Raw genomic sequence first — 17,457 nt, forward strand, 5'->3', positions numbered from 1 at the left:
GCAGAAGTAAGAATGGCCTGGTATGGTGTTGTCACCCTTACTTCTGTGTTGTTTCCTGCAGAACTGAGCCCTCAGTCAGCAGCCACCACTTTCCGTCCACCTAGCTCTGCAGGCAGCAGTGCAGAAGTAAGGATGGCATGGTATGGTATTGTCACATTTACTTCTGTGCTGCTGTTGGCAGGGTGCTCCCTTCACAGCTGGGCGCCTGGCCAACAACCGCTGCTCTCCAGCTGCCCAGCTCTGAAGGCAACACAGAAGTAAAGGGGGCAACACCGTGACCCCCCTAAAGTAACCTTGTGACCTCCTTGCAACTCCTTCTAGGCTCAGGACCCCTAATCTGAGAAATGCTGGTCTCCCCTGTGAAATCTGTATAGTATAAGGTAAACGCACACAAGAGACCAGAATTCATGGTCAGTGATGCATTTTTCATGGCTGTGGATTTGGTAGGCCCTTAGCTATAACCATTGGGATATTTTTCTCACTGAGATCTAATCTTTTGAGTAAACATTGGCAGCGTCCCTTCAGTCTACCAAAAGCACATTCAATTGTCATTCTGCACCAGCAAAACCAGCAATTGAATCTTTCCTTCGTGCTGTCAAGGTGGCCATTGTATGGCGTCATGAGCCAAAGGAGCAAGGGGTGGGCTCTCCCATTTCAATATCACCAATCTGCTAGTCAGAAAAGAATGTCCCTGTTTACAGCTTTCTGAACAAGTCTGTGTTCTTAAAGATGTAAACATCATGCACCTTCCCTGACCAGCCCACACTGATATCGGTGATGCGTCTCCAGTGATCCTCCAGTGCTTTCATAACCGTAGAAAAGTAGCCCTCCCTGTTGATGTATGTGGTGGCAAGGTGGGCTGGTGTCAAATAGGGATATGCGTGCTGTCTATTGTTCCTCCTCAGTTTGAAAACCCCATTGTTGCAGATCCATCCACTATGTCTTGCACATAGCTGAGAGTCACAGTCCTGTGTAGCTGGAGACAATGGCCCTGCACACTTGCACGGTAACAGTCCCAACTGTGGATTTCCCACTGACTAGTAGTAGACCAGCATTACAAGTTTCCACAGTGTGACCACTGCTTGTTTCTCCACTGTCAGTGTAGCTCTCATTCTGGTGTTCCTGTGCTGGAGGGCTGAGACAAGCACACAGATACAGGTATGTGGCCTTTCGCATCCAAAAGTTCTGCAACCACTGCTTGTCATCCGAAACCTGCATTATGATGTGATCATGAGACAAGTCAGCTACCCATTTCTCGGGCCTAGAAGCGGTGCTCCACCATCTGCAGCTGCTCCAATGCCACCAGCAACCTTGACATTTTTTTCTGCTATGTCCCTCAGCAAACTGTCTTTGAAGACATTCTCGTGTCCCTGGTTATTGTGGCACTTCCTGTGGGTGTGAAAATACAGAATATTCATGCATCCTGTATTTGCAGTGTTCATGAGAATAGTGCAGAGCTCTTTGGGCTCCATGCTTCTGTCAGACACCGAAAAGTGCCACACGAGTTTGTGGGATTTTTTTTTTTAAGTGCAAAAATTATGGGATACGGTTGGAATCATGGGATGGAGAAAGTTCCATCAGGCTGATGTCTTGAAGGCTTCTTGGTGGGCTTGAGCCTAGTTAGAAAGTTTTGAAGGCTAAATTTTTGGAGGTTTTAATTTTACCTACATTGTAAATTGAAACTTGTTTGTAACCAGGTTAAGGGACAACCATGTTTTAACCAGTTCCTTGACAGAATTGCATCTGTAAAGTAAATGGGGCCCAATTCCACAAGAGACAGATGTTAGATCCAATTTTATTTAACAAATTCTTTAGTTATCAAGAAGAACGGAGGAAATAGCATATGTATTAAATTTGCAGATGATACTAAATTGGGAGAAGCTGTGAACACCAGAAAGAAGAGAGAAGTAATACAAAGGGACCTAAAAAGGTTATTTGAATTGGACAAATGCAAGCTAAGACATACAGGGGAAATAAAATAAGTCACAAATATTTATTGAGAAGGAGACACTTGGAAAGCCGCAACGCTGAAAGAAATCTGAAGTCAATCATGGACAGCATATTCGAAATGAGCTTGCAGTGCAATATGGCTGCAAAAGAACACAACATGGTTTTGGTTTGTAAAGGCAGAAGAATCCCATCTCAGAGAAGGGAAGGTCTTTATACTGCTCTGGTGAAAAGGTTCCTAGAAAACTGCATTCAGTCCTGGGAACCTCAATTCTAGATAAATTGATGTTTGCAGTGTTGTTGGAGCCATGTTGATCCCAAGATATTGGAGAGACAAGGTGAGTGAGGTCATATCTTTTATTGGACCAATAAAAGATATTTCCCTTGGTGTGAGAGACAAGCTTTTGAGCTTCAGATAAATTGAAGGCATGGTGATGCTCAAAATAAGCCTGTACCAAAGCCCACAGTCCTCACCAACTCCTTCACTGCCCATTCCTATCTCTGTCCCTCACAACCTACCTTCCCTCTGTAGGCTGATCAGATTTTCAAAGAAAAGTGCTAGGAGACTAGTAGGGTTGTCATGGAAGAGGTTTTGGTGAGGGACCAGGAAGGTTGATAGGACAGTGGGACAAAAAAGTAGACCTCTTGTCCCATTCTCTGCATTTTAGAACAAAGAACTGTGCACACGTCACAGTAAAGGGAAAAGTAGGACAAAACTGTATTAAGAATTAATACATAATTAATCAAATGTGAGAACACTCTAACAACTATTTGGGGTTCCTACCTTACACACACAGGGTGGTGTTGTTCATAGACTCAACAATCCATAGTTCCCCAGAGCATTCCCTGTGGGAGTCTGCAAGGCTGTCAATGTTCTTTTATCCTATGGGTGTCCCTGACCAGCTAGTAGAGATGGTCCCCGGCACTAGTGTTGCATGAGAAAGACGTCTCTCATTCCTATGACATCACAGGCCCTCTTTTGCCTGACTTGAGGTTCCCAATATAAACTCCAGCTCTTTCTGCTTTTGTAGAAATTAACTCACATGGCCTAGCATGGTTGCCCAAGGAGAGGAAAGGATGCAAGGAGCCTTCCCCCTTCACAAGCTACCCTCTCCCCCCACCCTAGCACAGGAGTCAGGGACAACAGCAGTTCCTGAACTCTCCTAAGCACAGGGATTGCCCCCAGCTAGTGTCCTCTGTGGTGCTGGCCACCCTATAGGAGGTGTGGGGGAGACAGAACTACTGCCCACAGAGGGGACCACATGTAGTACTACCAAGAGGGAATGGATTAGTGGGTTCACTGCCCCTTTGTGCCAGCTTGTTCCTGGAGGGACTGTGCCTACTTGAAGCACAAATCTTCTGGAAATTCCCTCTGTGGTGGCATGACTCAGCAGGGCTCCCACTGTGGGAGTCCCTAACACAGGGGTGGGGAACCTACAGCCCAGATCCATCCCACTGCATCATTTCATTCAGCCCGCAGCAGGTCTCCATGCCACAGGCTGGAAGCCCCGAGCCTCGGTGCTCCCCCACTGCAGGGCTGGAGCCGCAAGCGCCAGGTTGCCAGGCCATTAAAAGTCCGGTTGGCTCTGCGCAGCTCCCGGAAATGACTGGTATGTCCCTGCGGCTGCTAGGCACAGGGGTGATAAGGGAAGCTCCACACTGCCCCCGCCGCCAATGCTGGCTCCAAAGCTCCCATTAGCCGGGAACTGTAGCAAATGGGAGCTGCGGGGGCAATGCCTGCGGGTGCAGCCAGCATGCACCGTGCAGAGCCCCCTGTTCCCTCCACCTGGGGGCTGGACATGGTGGGCGCTTCTTTCTGGGAGCCTGCCTTAGCACCCCGACTGGGAACTGCCTGAGGTAAGTGCCGCCCAGCCAAAGCCTGCACCCCAAACACCCAGCCCCAAGTCAGAACCCCCTCCTGCACCCTAATTCCCTCCCAGACCCCACACTCACACTCCAAGCCCCTGCCCAGAGCCCCCACCTGCACCCCTCATTTCTGGCCCCACCCTGGAGCCTAGGGGAAGCCCCGAGCCTCTGTGCCCACTCCCCCACAGGGTTGGGTGTGGCCCGCAACTGACTTTTTCTGTGGGTCAGTGGCCCCTGGTAGAAAAAAGGTTCCCCACCCCTGCCCTAACAGGTACAATCCACCCTTATTATTTGACTAAGCATGATTGTTCCCTGAGGCAACAATAAAACAAATCTCCAAGCAGTGCCCCCTATTTTTTGCCAGTTATCCCATTCCCTAGGGGGCACTTTACATCTCCATAGGGTTTGTCTTTTCCCCTTTATCAGTTGTATTTAGCACTTTCTCCCACCCATCAGTTTTCCCCCTGTTCAGCTGACATTCCCCAACTGCCACAGGACCTTCCAATCTCCTGTCCTTTTTCCAGTAGAAGGGGCATCAGCCAACTATTCTGTTGCTGTCTGAATAGCAAGAGAGAGGGATAATATACCACAGGGATCCCATCATACTACCCTTTAGTTAACATAAATGATGGATCTTACACTTGTGGGTGAAACATTCCTTCCCCAAATAATACCGCAGCTCTATAAAAATTCATGTTTGCTTTTGCTTGCAGGCATGTTACCCCTGCAGGGAGATCATTATTATTCCTTGATTATATGGAGAGAACTGGCTAAATCTGAGATCAATGAAAAATTGCCTATCCAGTAACATACTGCAAATTGTAGCCACTTTCAATACCTCACACGCTGGAGGAATTCCAAGCCAACCATTCCGCTTTCACACAGGATTCTTAAAGTACATAAATGCCCTTTAAGTTAAATCTGCCTCACTGTTGCCGCTTTTTAAAAATTCCTTTTCCATTCCATTATTTTGCTCTACAGAGACTGACGCACTCCAAAAAGCAATACGCAGGCTTTCCTCGGCTTCTCCACACCACCACCAGCAGTTCCCTGGCAAGCACATTCCTAGCCACACTGGGGTGCACCAACAGAAGGGCAAATCTACAGCTTTGTCTATTGAACAAAGAGATACAGGGCAAAGTGACCTCTCAGTTCTCTTAGTGCATCTCCAATGAAATTAGTAGAATTACATTGGTGTAGCCATGTAGGTGAGACGAGAGAATGTGGCTGTGAAAGTCTGGGCTACAGGCATCTCTCCTTTCTCAACTGCCCTGGATTTTTTTGATCTGTACTTCGTCCTCCCACCATTCAGGAACGCACGAAGAGCACATGAATATTTGTTTAGGATTATATGTGGTGGTGTCTTGTAATGGGTGAAAGATGCTGACTAATAAAATGGCTGGCTCCGAATGTGGATTTTTTTTTCATTTGTTTATTTATTTATTTTAACGCTGGCTTCTGAGTCCTAGATCGTAATTGCCTTGAATAATTGTGCAGGCTTCCAGCATGCAGCTCTTTGCCTCTTCCACCACCAACTCTCTTTGCTTTTGTAAGTACCACATGTTTGCCACTGGGGGCATTCACAGTGCCTGGCTAGCAGCTTCTCTTCTTTACAGTGACGGCTGTTTCTGCCTCTAAGCACTCTCTTCGTTGGTGCAGATGTAATTTTTCAAAAAAGCATTTGCAGCCCATTTATAGAAGCTTGGAGGCAGTTAACTTACTTTGCTGGCATTTTGGTGGCAACCCAAGAGAATGGCTCTTTGAACGTTCCTCTGGTGACACATGCTTCCTGTAGCACCTTATGCAGACTGGTACATTTGGATGAGCCAGTCTTTGTTTGCAGCCAGGATGTGTGTTGAACAGACTTCTACTGTATTTATAGGCAGAATCCAGAATTTCAGCAAAGCCTGAGATTTCTGACCCTTACAGTGAGCTCTTTCTTTGTCAAAGGCGCACAGAGACAGCATTTCATTGTTTAAGGACAGCAAAACGGGCGAAAATGTAAACATTTCCCTCACACTTTGCTTTTCTTCCAAAGGCGATGAGCAGATACACTGGAGAGCTAGTTTGAAGAAGCTATCAGTAAAATAACGTAGAAGTATTTATATTAGCATCTGTTAATTTTAGTGCAAAAAGAAGCTGCCTATATACATATCAGTGTATATTATTTTCATGCTCCTAGCTGACCTCTGCGTGCAGTCCAAAACTGCTAGCTTGTTGCTAGAAATAATTGCTGTAAATGCTTTTTTCTGTGTGCTGATTTCTCAGATTTGTGAAAAATTATTTTACAGCAAATATTATTAAGTCTATAATAGTCATGTTTTAAAATAATAAGAGCTCTGGAGCCCTGTATAAATTATAGGGTTGTTTAAAGACAAGATTCAACCTTGGCTGCACCGGTACCAAGGGGCCATAGGGCTGGCATAACCCTCTTCTGTCAGAAATATCCCTAGCACATGGCACCCTCTATCGGAGTCCTAGTTCTGTGCTTTCACTATCCCCTATGCAGCCCCTGCACAGCAGGCATTGTGCAGGAGGGCAGGCAGAAGGGACAGTGGCCAGCACATTCTTACAACCCAGCAATTCTGTGCTTCTGCAATGGCCCATTTACAGAGTGGATTTGCCCTCAGTTCTTCCATAACCTGTGCCAGGGGCTAAAGTGGCCCCTGACAACCTCAAAATAAGGGAGGCACTTGGGCTGGTGTGGGGATAAATCTGTGCCTGTTTCAGCCCATCTTCCGGATGTCCTTTGTTGGTGGATCTCAGATCCCCTGGCTGGAATTTAAATCTGCCATCTGCAGGTAGAATTCCCAGCAGGCAAGTCACCACTCTGGTGCAGCTCCCACTGTAAGTGCAAGGAGGTGCAATTTGCATCATACACCTACAGGGGTGATGTGGAGATAAATTAATGATTGTGAGGGGCTCAGATGTTATTGGTAACGGGGCCCAGGTAAGTAAACCAGATAGATAGTCTACACCAGGTGTGTATCAGTGGAGAATCAGGCCTTCAGGCTTTTGCTTGAGGAGTTTCTGACGGTGAATGTATTCTGGGGAGTCGACTTAGAGCTGACAGTCAGCATATCGTGTATTTTGTTTTAAAGTTGTGTAAATGCACCAGATAATTTTTGATGGTTCCAGTCAATACATCTATAAGAAATGAAACTAAATTAGGTTAAATTAGTAAATAAAGAGACCACTGAATAGACAGTACTGAAAGGGAACAAAGGAATCACATCATCGTCACTAACATTTCTAAAAACATCCTTTGTTGTTTGTAGTGTTGCTGTAGCCGTGTTGGTCCCAAGATAGGAAGGAGACAAGGTGGGTGAGGTAATATCTTTTATTTGGCCAACCTCCATTGGGGTGAAAGAGACACAGTTTTGAGCACCTCAAAGACCTGAAGAAGAGCTCTGTGGAGCTTGAATACTTGTCTCTTTCACCAATAGAAGATGGTCCAATAAAAGATATTCCCTCACCCACCTTGCGTCTCTACAAGCATCCTGAAAGACAAAGAACCAGCAAAAGCTGCAAAGAATAAAAAGTAACAATTGTAGAATGTGTTTGGTAATTGCTGCTTTTTCTTCCTTGTCTATTTTGGTGGTGACCTTATAAATGAGTCCTTTAATAGTTTACATGTGGATGTCTCTCTAGGCTTTGCATGCAAAAAGGTTAATGCAAAACAGAATGACAAATTCTGCTCTCTGTTACACCCTGTAGCTCCACAGAAGGCAATAGAGTAACTGAGAGCAGAATTCAAATTAATGCCATTGAAATCTCTATGATAAACATCCATTTTTTCATGGTCTGTGTGTATATAAATCTCCTCACTGTATTTTCCACTTTATGCATCCGATGAAGTGAGCTGTAGCTCACGAAAGCTTATGCTCGAATAAATTGGTTAGTCACTAAGGTGCCACAAGTACTCCTTTTCTTTTTGCGAATACAGACTAACATGGCTGCTACTCTGAAAATTGAAATCTCCCTGATTCAACATTCCATGAATATGGAGAACAGGGTTTTCTCTCTAATAACAGATTATTATATCTTCTTTACAATTAACCTGGATAAATATATAGAGAGAGTTAAGTATATTAACAGTGTTATTATTACTACTAGTCTCAAACAAACTTATTGTACAGATTAAAGCATTCAGATGGTAAAACTGGCTTGGACAGCATGCACTCTACTATGTTGAACCAAGATGTGGGCGATCCGTATAGACAAAACAGTACAGTTAGATTAGTATGGGAAAGTTATTTGATCAGTCACAATGATCAACACTCCATCTGATCTTGCACAGCCTCCTACCAGAACAGCTTAAAGGGCCTGAGTTGAAAGCCCACTGAAGTCAATGGAAATCTTTCCATTGACTTTAATAGGCACTGGATCAGGCCCAGTGAAAGCCATTTTTTCCCTCACTTATACTGGTGCTTCCTCACCGAAGTAACAGGGTTGTAGTCACGTAACAGAGGACAGCATAGCCCACGGGAAGGTGTTCAGATTACTCAGAAATTGTTAACTGGGAGTTTAGGGATAGAAAGCTTGGAAGGACAAAAACAAGCCTGAAGGCAGGTTCAAAAGAAAACAACCTCTGGCAAATATTGTGAAGACTTTTGCCTCTATATCGTTGGACCATTAAATTAACATCTTCTATTTTTTAAAAGGCCCAAATTTAAATGTTTTTACAGGCATACTTCTGAAGAATGTAAATAATGAAATGTGAAAGATTTGAAAACCGGAGGCCAAATTCTGCTCTCTGTTATATGAGTGAGGATAAACATTTAAATAAACCCTTTTTCTTCAGGGCATAAGCCAACTACTGACAGCCTGGAGTGAGGAGGAAATTTCCCCTCTCGGCATATTATGCCATAATTGTCCATTACAAGGTTTCTTGCACCCTCCTCTGAAGTATCTGGTATGACATTTCCTATGTTCCTAACCAAGGACAGAATTTGGCCCAGAATGTTTTAAAATTAAATTTCAGCAGCTGTAAGTATGTATTCTTTGTGGAGAAATATTTTAAAGTTATGCCAGAGTTTATGGCAGAGCAGGTTTAAGTCTCAGTTTTGAACCCCCTATGATCTCTGTAACCATGGGTTCAAAATCCCAGCAGGATTGACTCTTCCCTTAACCATCTCAGGAAGAAAACTGGTATCATACTGTTTACTCTATGGGTGCATCTACACTATAAAAATGATGTGTTTTTACCTCATGTTAGCTCACCGGATGTAAACCAGTGAAGACAAGGCACTTTATAGCTTTCATACATTAGCAGGTTAAGGTAAAGACTCTGGGGGGAGCGAAGGATTTACCTTTACCTGTTAACTCATGTGAAAGCCACAAACTGCATTGTCTTCATCAAGATTATGTCTCATGTTAGTTACCACATGTTAGCGACCACAAGGTAAGAACACACCTTTTTTCATAGTGAAGTCACACGTCTGGTGATGCTTTGTTGCTGTGATCATTTACAAGAGGTTTACTGAGTAAAAACCATCACTGTATTTTTTTAAATGAAAGCTCAGAGTCAGTGGGGACACTCCAATGTGCAGATTTTCTGATGTCAATAAAAATTAATCTAGCAACATGCTAGGCATAAGGGGTGGGTTTCATGAAGGGATTTAGGCTTCTCAGTCCCATTTTTTAGGCACCACTGTGATCCACAAAATTCCTGCTTGACTGCTGCCAAATTCTGTAGACGTCTAAGGGCTACAGCCAGAGGTGGCGAGTTATATGGGCCCATGGTGCCCAGGCTACACCAATATTGGGAACATGGCCCTGGCTCCACCAATGTTTGGGCTTATATTTTCTGACCCGTCCATAGGGACGGGACGGCTCTGCTTGGACCAGTTCTGGGCAACACCAAAAATTATACAAACCTGGCACCCATGGCTACAGCGGCACAGCTATGCTGCTTCAGTGTAGATACCTCCTAAATTGATGGACGGGATATTTCCATTGCTGCGGGTAATCTGCCTCACTGAGAGATGGTAGCTGGGTTGACGGGCAAATTCTTCCACTGACCTAGCTGTGTCTACAATGGGGGTTAGGTCAATCTAACTACATTTCACAGGGTTTGAAATTTTTCATAGCCCTGAGCAATGCAGCTAGATAGACTTAAGTTTTAGGTGTAGACCAGGGATGTAGTTAGGTTGACGAACCCACACTGTAGATGCAGTGTAGACCCAGCTACGTCGACAGAAGGATTCTTCCATCAACCTAGCTTCTCTCAGAGAATTGAATTATCTACCTCAACAGAAAAAACCTTTCCATCAATGCAGGAAGTATTTACACTATGGTGCTACAGTGGCAGAGCTGCAGTGCTCTAGCTGTGTCACTGTAGCATAGACATACCCTTAGTTTTTTCCTCTATGCATGCACACCGCAGCCTTGCTCTGGGCTCCCGGACACCTCTCTTGCCTAAGCAAGTCACAAACAGGGAAAGATAGGTGTTTGGCTGCCCAATCTAGTAGGCAGTCTCTGCGTATGCCTACCAAATCAGGCCCCTCAGGCAAGTTCACACAAACCAGCTGTGGGAGGGGAGAGCCCCCTTAGAACCTTTAGCCAAGTGGATCAGGTACTCATTGAGGATGTGCTTCAAGTCTCCCCTCCTTCTGAGGGGGAGAAGGGATTTGAACAGGGCCCTACCACCTCTAAGGTGAGCGTCCTCATCACTAGGCTATGGAATAGTCTGATGTGAGAGCCCCCTCAATCTCACCTATTGATGTTGTTCCACTTTAATTAAACAGTGGAATACTTAAATATTACCTGAGCCAGAAAAAAAGAGTTAGAATGACTCGTAGCCTAGTTAGCCACTAAGCTACACATTATAAAGGAGTGCTGCTGCTGCCTCTTTTGTTTCAGGGCCTGCATGCAGCTTCGGCAGTCAAGCGCCCATCCTTCCCCCGGTCATGGGTCACTAGCAGAGCTAGGTGCCTCTGTGCAGCCCAGGCTTAGGCTACCTTTAAGAGAGGGGTGAGGCTTAGCACACAGATCTCTGGTCAGTATCTCCCACTGGCTAGCTTAGGCTGCTCTTTGCCTAATGTGCTGGCTTTGTGAATCACATTCTTAGGTGCAAAAAGAAAAGGAGTACTTGTGGCACCTTAGAGACTAACAGTGTTTCATGTTCTCTGTGTATATAAATCTCCCCACTGTATTTTCCACTGCATGCATCCGATGAAGTGAGCTGTAGCTCAGGAAAGCTTATGCTCAAATAAATTTGATAGTCTCTAAGGTGCCCCAAGTCCTCCTGTTCTTTATGCAGATACAGACTAACACGGCTGCTACTCTGAAACCTATTCTTAGGTGCCTACTTCTCCCTGTTCATGGAATAAGGAACCTAGGTGTCTAACTCAGACTTTGTGGATCACAGTGTTGCTCCTGTGGTTTCCTAGGTACATGAAAGCTAGGCACTGTGACGCTCACTATTGCAACCTTAAGTCCTTTCATGGATCCCATTCAAGGTCTGATTTTGAACTCACACCAGTTTTACGGTGATGTAATTCCATTTACTTCACTGGAATTAAACCACTTTCAATCTGCCAGCAGCTTACATCACAGTCTGCATGGATGGATTGCTACTAAAACTGGCCAAAGTGATCCCCTGCCTGTGCATTCTCTGGATGCTGAGCACCATGCTTAGCAGCAGAGCAATGTGTGTATACCTCAGAGGTCAAACCAGCAAGCCACTCTCTTTGAATAATGGGTTACCACAAGGCTCTGTAGTCACTTGTACACTGTTCAGTGTTTACATGAGTGATATGCCTGAAAGGATAGTGCAGAAGTTTGCATATGCTGATGATTTGGCATTTGCAATTCAGACCCATAGCTTTAAAGAACTTGACACAACCCTGACATCTGACCTTAAGATCATGGAGGAGTATTTTCAAAAGTGGCAGCTGAGACCAAATCCAAGAAAATCAGAGCAAATTGACAATAGAATCACATAAAACACTCCAACTGTTGAAACTGTGCATTATGACATTGTGTCATAATCTTGGTGTCATTCTTGACCACACACTCACCTTTCACGACCACCTCAAGAAAGCAGCCTCCAAAGTGAAGACTCGCATTAACAGGGTCCAAAAGTTAGCGATAACAAGCTAGGGATCAACTGCCCTGGTGCTACGAACATTGGCTGTGGACCTGGTGTTCTCAGTTGCAGAGTACAGTGCACCAGTGTGGACAAGAAGCTGCAATACAGCTGAATCAGACCATGCGAATCATCATGGGAACTTTAAAATCAACACCTCTGCTGTCTCCAGCTATCTGTCAAGCTATAGCCACAGCAAAGTAAATTACTGTCAGAGAGAGAAAAGGGAGAGGGGATTCCTTAATTGACGCTTGAAGAAGCTGCTAGACAGAGTAGCCAAAACTCTGTTCCGTGGCCTCGAGTAGGACTGTAAGCCAGAGGGGTTTCCTGGCAGCCAAGGCCTGGCCTTGAGGGAATTCGAGACAGGCCAGAGTGCCAAGGAGACCAGACCTGGAGGGAAGAAGTCATCCATAGATATGGTAACCACCTTCTCTGTTTGCCAAGCAGGAACTGTGTGAGGCTGGTACAGGGCCTGTTTGTGTATGTTTGTGAAAGAGTGGCTCACTAAGAGGAATGTATAGCTCTTAATGTATAGTTCTTTAAGCACATAACTCCTATGTTAGACATTAATGTAACCCTTTACCGCTTGTGTAATTCCTTCTCAGTGTATGCAAATTAATTACTGTGGACCTTTTTCAGTAATCTGCTCCACTGGGAGCCATTAAAGATACATTTAGGGGTAGTAGCCCCTGGGGCCAACAAAGACTACCTGGAACTTCCCATCCAGCAGGTTATGGACAACATACCCCAACAATGCCTGAAATCACGAAAACCACTATGGACTCCATGCGACCACCTCATGTCTCTGAATCTGGCCAGGGAATGGCAAAGTATCAGAACCTCATCCACCATTCCAAGCAAGCACATTATCACAGGCCCAACAAGCCACCCTCCCAGTTTCAACCTGCCATGTAGACTTTGGACCACACTGAACCACATCCAAACAAACCATGGAACCTGTGGCTACTTTGTGCACAAGTGGAAAATCAAAGACTCCCCTGCATGCAACTGTGGTGAGAACTTCCAAACCATCAAACACATCATAACGTAGTGCCCCAAATATGGATTCAAAGGTGAAATGGAGGATATTATCAGTGTCACAGAGGCAGCCTTGAAATGGCTTATGGACCTGCAACTGCGTCTAAAGAATGTTGCTCTGCAGACACTATACACGCACGTGAGACAGAATGGAATTACTACTGATTGACACTGATGTGATATCAAAATCAGGCCTCAGTGATACTAAATGATGTTTGATTAGGTGAAAAAGCATAAGGCTGATTCGATCCTTACAGGTCATCTTCATACAAGAGAAGTCAGAATGTGATTTCAGGGAAGGCTATTTGAATGGTAGATTATGGGCTTGATTTCCCCTCTCACGTATGTTGGTTTTACACCATTGCATTGTCTGTGACATCAGTGGAGCTACTCCTTATTTACAGCAGTGTGACAGGAGAATCAGCAGGCTGTAAAAGATCCTGTTATATAAGTCACGCTTCAGTAACATAATGATTCTCTGGTGCAAGTAGCATATGCCCCAAGAAGAAGTCTCTGTTGGTCAAATTATTTTCCTCAATTACAGTAGTGCAGCTTCACTGACTTCAAAATTGCAGAATTCAGCAGACTAGGAATATTTGCCCACGTATATTTAGTTAGAAAAAAGAGAAAACTTTGAGCCAAATTCTCTGCTTGTGGAAATGGGGCTTTGTCCACTTGTGCCAACAGAAAATGTGGCCCACTGGCAGTGCAACAGTCCCAGGAAACTTTAGTGATGTCCCAAATAGACTTCATCAATAGATGTATTTGAAGCTGGAAAATATTTCAGGTAATGGATCAAATTCTTCTCTCAGGTACACTTGTGCAACCCAATGTATTAACTTCAATGGAGCTGCACTGGCATAACTAAGATCAGAATTTGGCACAATATCTTTAAAACCATACAGCGGCCTTCTGAGAACAGCTGAAGCCAGCATCTGACCCATTATATCTGAAGATATTTAAATGACACAGAGGAAAAAATGTTTTTCAGGGAGTTTAGTTCAGATCCTTCATATATTTATTGTGTCCCCCTTATGCAAATTTGCACTTTTAATCCCAGTAACATATTACACCTTAGGCATACACTCCATGATCACAGAAGAGCTGTTACAGAACCTTCAGAGCTCAAATTGGTAAGTAATCAGAGCATTAATGGTGGATTTAAACTCCTAATTAATGCTTTTTATTGTTCTGGACATATTGCAAATAGCTGGCCAAATTCTGCTTTCATTTGCACTGCTGTAGATCCAGAGTAACTCAGATGAAATTGGTGAATTTCACTGTTGTTTTACTCTAGAGTTACACTAGTATAACTTAGTAGAATTGGGTCCAGTTGTGAAATGTGCTCCTCATTGTCACTTTATTTTACTAGAATGTGAAGAAGAATAAAAAACATGTATCCACAGTGAAGAAATATATTTGGAAAGGCATATTGAACCCTATATTTTTATCTCAATTCTCTAAAATCAGAAGTTCTCAAATGTTTCCACAGTGTAGGCTAGATCTTAATAAAGCAATTCCATGTACATCTCCCTCCCATACACAAATGTACAGACTACCTCCCCTCCCATTCATGTTCATGTAATATCCTTGTGGAAACGACAGCAATTGCTTACATGGAGAAATAGTATTAGGAAAATACTTATTTAATAGGCCAGCTCCTCAGCTGATGTCAATGGAACTCTGCCTATTTACACCAGCCCAGAATTTAGCCCAAACTATTTTAAACTTCTTTTAATAGTTAGAGACAAGGAGAACCACCCTCATGTGACCAACCAGCTCTCTGCAAACCACCAGCAAGTGCTCCATGAACCACCACTCTCCACAAGGCAAAACCACTGTTACAAACGTAATAATAGTCTGAACACAAGAGAAACACCACAGTCTACCGTCCAGTTAATAACAAGGTAGCAATCAGAAACCATGTCTTACATGTCAGCTAAGTGTGCAGTAACATGCTGAATCCAGTGTATTAGTTATGTTACAGTTACAGAATGTTGTTTTCTTAAGTGCCCTTCAAGTTGTCTCAAGGCTTTCAGAGCTGTCAGTTTTGTTTCTTTGGTGAAATGCTCTGAGCATTACTTAGCCTCATGTTGTATATTTCCAGCAGGATTTTCCACATACAGACCAACCCCCTCCCTGCTCCTAATTCCCATTCATTCATATAGCAGATTGGCAACAGTCAGTCCCTAAAAAGGTTTTAAAAAACTAGACCAACCCCTTTAAATCCCTATCCTAGCTGTGAGCGCTTCAATTAGCAGGTGCAACAAATTTCCTAAGGTCAAATATTTCTTGTAGTAGCTTCTCAGTTAGAAAACAGCAGCTTGCAAAAACAAACCCCCAAAACGTTGACATGGTTTTTATGTTACAGTTGGAAACATGCTAGTTGTAGCCGTGTTTGGAAAGTTCTCAGAATAGTAGTCGGAGAAGCTCTGCTAGACCCAGGGGAGCAGCAATGGTGTTTAAATACATAGCCCCTCTGCAATGTCAATGGGACTGTGGGCTGGGCGGAGAATACCCTCTTTCCCCAGCCCACACAGATTTAGGAATGGAACAGCTTATAGTCTCTCAAGATGGAGGCTATATGGAATTGGAGACTGGGCCAAAGCAGAATCACAGCCATTTTTCACATTTCACCACTGTAAGGCTCAAAACCTACAGTCATTACGGTCTTAATGCTCATCGACGCTAAAGTCCCTTTACACTGAGAGAACAAGTAAATGAGAAGCAGAGCCACTTGTCTTTTCTGATCTTTGACTGGATAACTGATTTTTTTTAACAGGAGCATAATGAATGTTGACGAACAAATAATGATCAATCCGTGACTGCAGGTCTCAGATACCGACAAGGAATGTCATAGAAAAGCTTATAAACAAACGTCAGCTATGGATTCTTGAAATGCTGGCAATTGGCAAATGCTGGCAGTTGGCTGAAAATTGACACAAAATGAATAGTGTGAACAACAGCCAAATGGAGTTCAAGTAATTTATTCAGGAATAGATTTGCAAACATGCTTTTTTTTCCATTATTTGACCATCTCAAGATTTGAACCAGGCAAAACCGTGGCTGATTTCAGTAGGAGCTTTTATGGAGTAAGGCCTGCGAGACTTGGCTAAGTGTATGCCAAGAAAAAAAGGGGTGGCGGTGGTGGTGGAGAGAATGGTTCATTTGCGTTGGTTAGTGGTTTATTGTCACATTGCAGATGTGTCCAGCCACATCAATAAACCAGTCTATTCTGTCCCATCAAACATATGGTCCAAATTCTAACCTTAGTTACACTAGTGCAGTTCTATCCAAGTCAATAGGACGGACGTCAATGGGGTTGCAATGACTGCAGGATCGGCCCCTATGTATAAACAAGCTGCACATGAGACCATGGCTGTGCTACAAGACAACATAGGCGCCCTTACTAGGCACAATAGCACAGTAATGTTTCAAAAAGGGGACCTATTCTCCTCCAAGTGTTACAAGAAGGTACTGTAGGAAGAAGGTGAAAGAATCATCCCAGCTTGCCCAAAACTGTAGGTGCTGACATAAAAAAAAACACCACCCTGATCATGCATGGTAAGTGACAGGCTGAGGTTATTCCCCCCCTTCGTGAGATGACCCAGGGCTAAGAAATTTCTGTTGAGATTTAGAAATAAATCAACATTTTAAATAACTGGGTTTTAATTATTTTCCAAAGGGGAAAGTGTCCAGGTAGACAGGTTCCAAATCTGACCACCCCCTAGTACATTTTCTCTTTCCTCCTTAAAGGGGCATATGCTTCCCCTCTGTGCCACATACAGAGGCCTTCACTAAGAGACAGGGGCATACACAGAGGAGAACAATTTCTGCAGCAGCATCCTCACCACATAGCTGCCTCTCTCCTCTTCATAGCCAGTATGCTATAGCTCTACAGACAGGGGAGAACCATGCAGCAGGGTATGCTCCCTGCCCCTAGGCAGCAGAATTTACTTTGCAAAAGGCATTGTAAGTGCCACAGACACTGAGTGGCCTGAGCAGAACTTAGAAGGGGAGAGAAGAGTCATGGTCCCATTGCTGAGGCGTTTGGGGGTAGGAGGGAGTGTGAGCAGGTTTAAATCTGCAGGCTGGATTCCTGTGGAGCTCCCATTTCTGTAAGAACAGGCAGCCTAACCTTCTGACTGCTCTGCTCTGCCACCAGAGGGAATGCTAGGGTGAAGCTGCAGCCCAAGCAAAAACACTGTTATGGGGGAGTCTGCGCTACTCTACTGGCTGCATGCAAGGAGGGGGAACAGTTGGTTCCGTTTTGAAGTGTCAGCCTTCCAAAACGATGGCTGAAATGGCAAAATCAGAAGTATTAGGCTGAGACATTACTCAGAGTCTTGCTGAGGGTGGCCCGGATCTCCCTGCCACGGAAATCAATGGCAAAGCTCCCACTGACTTTAATGGGAGCAGGAACAAGCCAAGTATATGAAGCCCCTAACAATCTAACACCAAAATATTTGAGCAACCCGCAAGGCAATTGAGATTGGCTGGGATCTCTCTGCTGT

Source organism: Lepidochelys kempii, chromosome 6 (assembly GCF_965140265.1).
Source record: "Lepidochelys kempii isolate rLepKem1 chromosome 6, rLepKem1.hap2, whole genome shotgun sequence".
NCBI lineage: Eukaryota > Metazoa > Chordata > Testudines > Cheloniidae > Lepidochelys > Lepidochelys kempii.